Source organism: Trachypithecus francoisi, unplaced genomic scaffold, assembly GCF_009764315.1.
Source record: "Trachypithecus francoisi isolate TF-2019V2 unplaced genomic scaffold, Tfra_2.0 Lachesis_group17, whole genome shotgun sequence".
Lineage (NCBI taxonomy): Eukaryota > Metazoa > Chordata > Mammalia > Primates > Cercopithecidae > Trachypithecus > Trachypithecus francoisi.
The window spans coordinates 64619144-64628615 of record NW_022681462.1 but is presented as its reverse complement, the minus strand read 5'-3'; positions in this window follow the sequence as shown (position 1 = coordinate 64628615).

The window sequence follows — 9472 nt, the reverse complement described above, 5'->3', positions numbered from 1 at the left end:
CAGGCCAAATTCACCTCCAAGCATTTGGAGCCTGTGCCACAGTGTCTTCCTTCTTTAAGGAGACAGGGTTACTCTGATGCTCACCTCTTCCTGGAAGCCCTCCTTGGTTAATCCCTCCGTCACAGGGGTAGAAAAATGAGAGTACTATCTTTCCAAGAGGACACTGCCCTCTTGCTGATCAGAAATGTTTGTAAGGTCTAGAAAAATATTTTCCTCCACTGATTCCACTGCCTCTGTCCACACTGACCTGGATAAAAAATGCTGGCCTGTTGTTAATGGTTCCAGGCTGGGAATCAGCCATTTGCAGGTGCAGTCCAAGTCCTGCAGGAACTTGGAAAAAGGGTTTCTCTGGGCCTCAGTTTTCCTCACCGTTAAAATCGGGGGAAATGCTTGCCCCAGCTCTACCCCGAAAATAGAGCAGCAGCAGTTGACATTTGTGACTGCAAAATGTGTGCCAGGCACGGAGCCAAGCCCATCGCACCCAGCGTCGCAGGAATTCTCTCAGTAACCTTGTGTGGAAGACACAATGGCGATTCCCATCTTGCAGATGAGGAAACTGAGGCTCAGCGGGGTCTGTCAGTTCCCTAAAGTCATGCAGCTGAGTGACTCCAGAGCGCCTCCTCTCAACATTTCACTCTATTGTTCCAAGTAAAAGATTGCGTTCAATCCTGTTCAGTTACTCAATCAACTAGCATTTAGATGGCACCAACTGCATGCAGTCACTGAGTAAGCCACAGCCTTGATTTGAGTATCTTGTGGCCACCCAGCTGGCACTATGTTGGGGAAGGTGGAGGGCGGGAGGCAGGAGAGTTGCTGCTCCCCAAGAGCCTGGAGGTGTGGGGAAATGGGGCTCAGCCACAGGAGATTGTGAATACAGGTTCTGCCACCAGCCACTTCTAGGTGTGGCTGCATAACTGTGGATGATTCACTTAAACTCTCTCTGCTGGGGTTCTGGCTCCCATAATGGTTAGAACGCCGCCTTCTAGGATTGTTTCAAGGACGGCATGGCATAATAAGAACACCTTGAGGGAGGGGATTTCACAGAGTATACTCCATAAATTATGGCCACTATTATTGTTATTATTATTATTATTGAGATGGAGTCTCGGTCTGTCACCCAGGCTGGAGTGCAGTGGTGCAGTCTCAGCTCACTGCAAGCTCCGGCTCCCAGGTTCCAGTGATTCTTCTGTCTCAGCCTCCCGAGTAGCTGGGATTATTAGGCGCAAGCCACCACACCCAGCTAGTTTTTGTATTTTTAGTAGAGACAGGGTTTTGCCATGTTGGCCAGGCTGGTCTTTAACTTCTGACTCAGGTGATCCTCCCATCTCAGCCTCCCAAAGCGCTGGGATTCCAGGTGTGAGCCACTGCACCTGGTCATGTCCATTATTATTAAAATGAGCAACTGGAGAACAGGGGATTGTTGAGCTTGGCCAGATGTCCAGTTACGTGTCCACAGGAGCCTCCAGAGTTTTCAGAGTGGGGAGCAAGGCCTCTGGCCTGGAGCAGACAGGGCTGCTAGAAGAGGGAGCCTCAGGTGCCAGCTGAAAGGCTGGAAACTGGGAGTTGGTGGGAAGGAAGGTGTCTGGACCAGGATGTGGAGCGGGGCAGGGAGGAGGTGCGCCTTTGAGTGTATGTGAGAGACAGAGACAGCTGGCCCCGAGGCCACTGTACAGGTGTGAACAGGTGAGCCGTGAGCCCCAAGCTGGTTCATGGCAGGGCAAGGGGCTCCTATGCCAGGCAGAGGCCTCTGGGACACAGGAGACTCTGAAGGCTTTAAAGAGAGGAGTGCTGTGGGGTGGAGAAGGCTGCACGCCTCACTCGTGGGGAATGCATGACCTGCAACTGACTAGGAGAAGCCCAGTTAGGCCCTGGCCGGGCTCTCCTTTGGTGCTATCCCTTGGGCCAGGATCAAGAGCGGCAGATGTGCACACCTATGGAGCCCTTGGGACCCTTAGCCTCAGCCTGCACACTCCCATCATCACCCTCCAGCCAGCCCATGGGGCCTCAGGTGGCGGGAAGGCAGGACCGCAAGGGCCTGTGGCAGGGCAGGGAAAGGCACAGAATGGTGTTTACATTTTCCCTTCTTCCCTGCTGGCCTGGCGGTTACACCACTGCGGTTTGTTGGCCCCAGGGAGTGCCTCCCTTACATAACGCCTGACACAACCGCCCCAAAACTCACGCATAGCGTCTCCCACACACCACTGCACATGCTGTCATGCCGGCTCACCCCCACTCACAGAGCCACACCGAAGCCTCACGCACTCTGTCACACACATCCCTTCCCACACACGCTCTCATCCCAATACTGTCATTTCAGAAAGGATTTCTTTTGCTCCCACCACCCATCACACAGGCGGGGCCTCCCTGCCATGGCTTCAGTGCCTCTGGTTCCTCAGGCCCCAGGAGCCCTAAGCCCACTGGGACTGCTCCAGGCCTCTCCTGGGTCTCCCAGGTGACAGCCTCAGACCATGGTGCCAGCCTAGGCAGTGGACGACAACAGGGAGACTTGAGAACAGGGCAGGGAGTTGGAGAAAGATGAGTCCAGGCTGGAGTCCCTTAGACGTGGACTCCAGAAACTCAGAACAGGCAGGGGGGAGGGACAGACAGGGAGGGACGCAGCCTCCGAGGTATTATATTTAGTGCAACATGTTACTATGAGGGCAGGCTTCAAGCATTTAATTGCATGATGGGCCAGGCGCGGTGGCTCATGCCTATAATCCCAGCACTTTGGCAGGCTGGAGGATGGCTTGAGCTCAGGAGTTCAACACCAGCCTGGACAACATAGCGAGACCCCCTGTCTACCAAAAAATAAAATAATAATATAAATGAGGAAAAATGCATGCGACCCTCCCAAGAAACACGTGAGCCACACTGTGACCCATGCATACTACTTCTCAGGAACCCAAGGCCCTGAGTAAAAAAAAGTTCATGCTGCAATGTTGGTAAAAGCAAAATAATGCAGAGCCTCCCTGTCCATCCCCTGGACCCTCAAAAACGGAGCCACAAGCAATCGTGTTCCAGTGCCCTAAATGATAGGCCAGGGGAGAGAATGACCCCATTTTGTGACTGAAACCATATATGAATGTGTGTGTATACATATTTGTAGATAGCTGCCTCACCAGATCTCTGGAATGCCTCACACAAAGTGGCTACCAAGTGGTCACCTTTGCTGAGTAGGCCTGAGGAGAAAGGTTAAGGGGGACTTTTCCACTTGCACGTATTGGGATTCACTGCAGCTGTTGGAATATTAATAACAAGCAGGCATGAGTTCCGAATAAGAGGAAAAAAATCGTCCAGGAGCAGTGGCTCACACCTGTAATCCCAGCACTTTGGGAGGCCAAGGCGGGCGGATCACCTGAGGTCAGAAGTTCAAGACCAGCCTGGCCAACATGGTGAAACCCCGTCTCTACAAAAATGCAAACAATTAGCTGGGCATGATGGTAGGTGCCTATAATCCCAGCTACTCGGGAGGCTGAGGCAGGAGAATCGCTTGAACCCGGGAGGCGGAAGTTGCAGTGAGCTGACATAGTGCCATTCCACTCCAGCCTGGCAACAGAGTGAGACTCTGTCTCAAAAAAAAAAAAAAAAAAAGATAAAAAAGAGGAAAAAATCAATACGAGCTTCCTTGTACCAAGGAATAGTGCATCTTTCCCTCTTCTGAATGGCTAGGACACTCCGCCCTCTCTGTGGGGGCCTGGGGCGGCATCATGGTGCTGCCACTTATGCACTGGGAGACCTCAGGCAAGCATCTTTCATTCTCTGAGCTCCATTTTCCTCATCTGTCCAACGGGAGTGAACAGGGCCAGTCTCACAGGGCAGGTTGGTTTCGTTGTACAAACAGTTATTGAAGCCCTTCGAGGAGCCAGGCTTGGGGGCTGCAAGGAGGAACACAATGCTCTTGCTTTGAAGGAACTGACAGGGTAGAGAGGAAGACAGACATAACCAGCCGTTGTGGGATGCTGTGATATGTGCTCTGATAAAGGCCTGGATGGGGCCCCGGGTGGGCCAGGGTGGCGTGGAGAGGCTAGATCTGAGGTTGAGATTCAGCCTGGGCTGACTGCTGAGGGAAGAGGCGAGGAAGCAGGGGGTCACAAGGGGATGTCCCAGGCAGGAGTGGAAGGGAAGTTAAGGGCCAGAGTGTGAACAGCATCTTTAGGAATCCTTGGCACTCCCAAGCAGCTGAGAAGCAAGGAGCATAGGCAGAGGGGGAGGTTTCTCCGGATCCCAGAGCCTCCTCGGACTTGAACAGCGGGGTAGTGGGACCCTGTGTAGCGTCCTGGGGCAGAGAGGAGTATGATCACCCAAGTGCTTTAGAAGCTTGCTCTAGACGAGTGGTGGCCTTAGACGAGTGGTGGCCTGGAGGAGGACGAGCCAGGGCTCCTGGTTGATCAGGTGTCCGGGCGAGCGTGGGGGAGGCCTGAGTTGCAGAGGAGCTAGAGACAAAGGGGGTAAAGTCAAGGCCTGGTTAGAAAGCAGAGTTATGATGTTTGGGCAACCTATGAGGGAAGTGAGAGAAAAGACTGGGGAAGCATGCCAGGTTCTGGCATGGGTTCCTTGAGAGATGTGGTGTCACTTGTGTCACTTGCTTGGGGACAGGGGCAACTGGAAGGGTTGGTGTGAGGTGCATCTGGGAGGAGGCGGGTCTCAGACTGCTGGGTGGGGCTGAGAGGTGCTACCACGTGTGGACAGTTAGGCAGAGCTCAGTCCCTTCCCTTCTCCAGTGGCACTTTCAGTCTGCCAGGTAGAGCAGTAGTTTGGGAATATTCTGGAGTCTCTTGGCTTTTGGAAGGAAGGAGAACCAGCAAGGGCATCATGGGGGCATCCTAGGACCTGCTGCTGGAAGCGTCTTTCCTTCAGCTATTGGCATTTTAATAGAACATTCTAGACTCACAGTGCTGTCCAACAGAACTTTTGTGATGACAGAAATGTTCTGTGCTGTTTAATGCAGTAGCCCCTAGCTCTCTGTGGCAATTGAATACTTAAAATGTAGCTAGCTAGTGTGGCTGAGGAGCTGAGCTTTACATTTTGCTTAATTTTAATTAATTTAAATCTGAATGCACAACTACAAACCCTGGGAGTTTGGTGGGGGCAAACCATGGGGCCTTCCTGATGCCCCTCATATCGAATGCCTCCTGATTAGAAGTGGAAAAATACCCCAAAATGGTAATAACAAACAAACCATAAATATTGCACTTTTTTTTTCCCGAGACGGAGTTTCACTCTTGTCGCCCAGGCTGGAGTGCAATGGTGCGATCTCGGCTCACCGCAACCTCCACCTCTCGAATTCAAGCGATTATTCTGCCTCAGCCCCCGAGTAGCTGGGATTACAGGCATGCGCCACCACGCCCAGCTATTTTTGTATATTTAGTAGAGATGGAGTTTCTCCGTGTTGGTCAGGCTGGTCTTTTTTTTTTTTTTTTTGAGAGAGGTTCTGGCCAACATGGTGAAACCCCGTCTCTACTAAAATACAAAAAATTAGCTGGGCATGGTGGCACGCGCCTCTAATCCCAGCTACTCTCGAGGCTGAGGCAGGATAATCACTTGAACCTGGGAGGTGGAGGTTACAGTGAGCTGAGATCGCGCCACTGCACTCCAGCCTGGGTGACAGAGCAAGACTCTGTCTCAAAAAAAAAAAAAAAAAAGGAAAAAGAAAAAAGAAAACTGAAGTTCAGATTTGCTCGAGGTCATGCAGGTAGGAGGCAGCACTGGGCTGAGATTTGAATGCAGGCCTATGGGAGCCCCGCTTGTAAACCCTCATAACCAGGCCCTTCCACAGCCATGGAGGTGATGCCTGCCCAAGCCCCCTCCGGTCCCAGCCCCTGCAGCGGCTCTGGACCCACAGGGCTATTGTAGGCAAGCTCCTGCCTGTCAGCCCCACAGACTCTCTGGGCCGTCTCTGAGAAGCCCGCTGGATGGGAACATCCAGGGACCAGCCACGCTGAGCCTCTTGGCCAAGAAGGATTTGGGTCTGCTTTGGTGAGAATCGATACCAACCGCCCTATTGGCGCAGCACATGCTCAGAGAGGTGTCCTGGGTTCTTTCTTTTCCAAGTGCTAGGTAGAGACCCAGAAACTGGCAAGTCTCCAGAGGGGTGCGGCTACCCCCTCTCAACCTTAGTTTTCTCATCTATGGAATGAGAGGGCTACACGAAGTCAATGGTTTTTTTTTTTTTTTTTAAATGGAGTCTCGCTCTGTCGCTCAGTCTGGAGTGCAATGGTATGATCTCAGCTCACTGCAACCTCCGCTTCCATGTTCAAGCGATTCTTGTGCCTCAGCCTCCCAAGTAGCTGAGATTACAGGTGTTCACCACCACGCACGCCTGGCTAATTTTTGTATTTTTAGTAGAGACGGGGCTTTGCCATGATGGCCAGGCTGGTCTCGAACTCCTGACCTCAGGTGATCTGCCCACCTCGGCCTCCCACAGTGCTGGGATTACAGGTGTGAGCCACTACACCCGGTGGTCAGTGGTTTTTAAACCTTTTTTAGCATTAAAATTATTATTATTTTCATTCTTATCATTTTTAGAGACAAGGTCTCACTCTATTACTCGGGCTGGAGTGCAGTGACATGATCATAGTTCACTGCAGCCTCAAATTCCTGGGCTCAGGTGATTCTCCCATCTCAGTCTCCTGAGGAGCTGGGACTACAGGTGAGTGCCATCACACCCAGCTAGTTTTTGTATTGTTTGTAGAAACAGGGTTTCACCATGTTGCCCAGTCTGGTCTCAAACTCCTGGACTCAAGTGATTCGTCCACCTCAGCTTCCCAAAGTGCTGGGATTACAGGCAGGAGCCACTGCGCCCAGCCGTGTTTTAAAAAACACAGATGAGGCCGGGTGTGGTGGCTCCTGCCTATAATCTCAGCACTTTGGGAGGCTAAGGTGGGCGGATCACTTGAGTCCAGGAGTTTGAGACCAGACTGGGCAACATGGCGAAACCCTGTCTCTATTAAAACAACAAAACAAAACAAGAAAACGCACAGATGAGGCAGGACACAGTCTACCCTGGAATGAAATCCTGGAGGGTTACTTAAAGGATCAGGGCTTTATAGACAGGTGGGAGTAAAGCAGGAAGAAAGGGGTCAGGAAAGCAGCCTGTGGTATTTGAAAGAGCAAAAGTTTAGATTCCTTTAGATTCTGCCTTGACGTTTCCTACCCCATGGCCCATGGCCGCAGGCATGTAACAGCTCTTCTGAGCTCAATTTCCTCATCTTTGAAATGGGAATAGCAATAGGACTTCGGTGTTGGGTTGTTATAAGGACTTCATTAACATATGTAAAGCTTTAGTATGTAATAGGAACTCCATAAATAGTAGCTATTAGAATTGTTAAGACATTCTGACCTGGAGAACTGTGAGCTTGGGCTGGGGGAGGAAGGGCAGCAGAAGGGGATGAGGCGTTCTACTACTAATAATAGCAGCCAGCCCTTGCTCCTCAACATACCGCCTCCAGGCCCTGGGCAAGGCACTTTACATGTATTGTCTCACTTAATCTTTATAACAGCAACTATGGATTAACCCATTTTTCAAATGAAGAAACTGAGTCTCAAAGAGGCTGTGAACTGTGCTCAAGGTCACCCAGCGAGTAATTCGCAGCACCTGAGGATCCATTGCCCCCATCTGACTCCAGAGTCCCAGCTCTTTCCCCGTGTGATAACCCTCTGCGCTCTGGGGTGGAAAAAAAAAAAAAAACCACACCTTTTTTTTTTCTTTTTTGTGACACAGAGTCTTGCTCTGTTCCCCAGGCTGGAGTGCAGTGGTGCACTATCACTCCCAGCTAATTTGTAAAGAGCCGGGCATGGTGGCTCATGCCTGTAATCCCAGCACATTGGGAGGCCAAGGTGGATGGATCACGAGGTCAGGAGTTCAAGACAAGCCTGGCCAACATAGTAAAACCCTGTCTCTACTAAAAATACAGAAATTAGCCGGATGTGGTGGCACGCACCTGTCGTACCCAGCTACTTGGGAGGCTAAGGCAGGAGAATCGTGAACCTGGGAGGCGGAGGTTGCAGTGAGCCAAGACTGCACTATTGCACTCCAGCCTGGATAACAGAGCAAGACTCTGTCTCAAAAAAAATAGTATTTTGTAGAGAAGGGGTTTCACCATGTCCCCCAGGCTGGCCTCTACCTTCTGGGTGGATCCTCCTGCCTGGGCCTCCCAAAGTGCTGGGATTACAGGTGTGAGCCACCATAAGCGGCCCTTTCTTGCTTCTTCAGGTGCTTTCTGGGCCCTATGTGTGGTCAATTTTCCTGACAGATGCTCCCTTAGTACCTTGTTCTTCCCCTTTATAGCCTGGACTTCAGCTTGTGATTGTACTTTTTGAAAAAACTAAGATGGGCCAGGAGCGGTGGTTCACGTCTATAATCCCAGCACTTTGGGAGGCCAAGGTGGGTGGATCACCTGAGGTCAGGAGTTCGAGACCAGCCTGGCCAACATGGAGAAACCCTGTCTCTACTAAAAATACAAAAATTAGTTGGGCGTGGTGGCACTCACCTGTAATCCCAGCTACTCGGGAGGCTGAAGCAGGAGAATCTTGTTCAGTTTGGACAAGTGTGGTAACACCACACTTGAACTTGGGAGGTAGAGTTTGCAGTGAGCCGAGATTGCACCACTGCACTCCAGCCTGGGTGACAGAGTGAGATTCCATCTCCAAAAAAAAAAAAAAAGTTTATATTCACACATGGACGTGTATACTTGTGCATAGCAGGATTATTCAACATTCAACAGTAGCTAAAAGGTGGAAACAACCCAAAGTCCCATCCACTGGAATATTATTCAGTCACAAAAAAGGAATGAAGTTGATTTCTGCTACAACATGAATGAACCTTGAAATCATTATGCAGACTCCCTGATGGCAGGAATAACACCTGTCAGCTCTCCTCTCTTAGCCCAGTGCAGGCATTTACCAGACAATGGAGAACTTTCTGTGGGATGAATGAAAGGGAAGGGCTGGGCCAACAGACCGTCCTGCCCCACTGCTGTGTGGGCTGAATGCGGGGGACCATGGAGGGGGATCTGCCTGCAAATCTGAATCCCACCAGCTCTGGCCCTCAGCAAAATCTGCCTCCACCCTGCAGCCTCACTGACTTCCATCTGCATAACATGTGGCCCTGGATGTCAGTCAAGTCCCACTCAACTCCGGGACTAGATGTCGGTCTGGGCTTCTTATAGGTGCTCAATAAAGTCCTGGCACATTGACCTGGTGGGAGCTGAAGCCTCCACAGCTGCCAGGCCAGGGAGAAACCACCAGGTAGCAGAAGATCACGTGGCCACATGCCTCAGCCAAGTTCCTTTCCCCTGACATGCACCCTCCACCCCCCGCCCCGCTCAGGTTATTAGTGGTGCAGGGGAAACAAACAGCAGGTTTCCAATTACCCCGCAGCCCCTTCTCAAGTGGTGCAGGACTCGGAGACTGCCTGCCTGCAAGCAGTCACCACGCTGGCAAGCACTCACCACGGGGGCGGAGGTGGGATTTA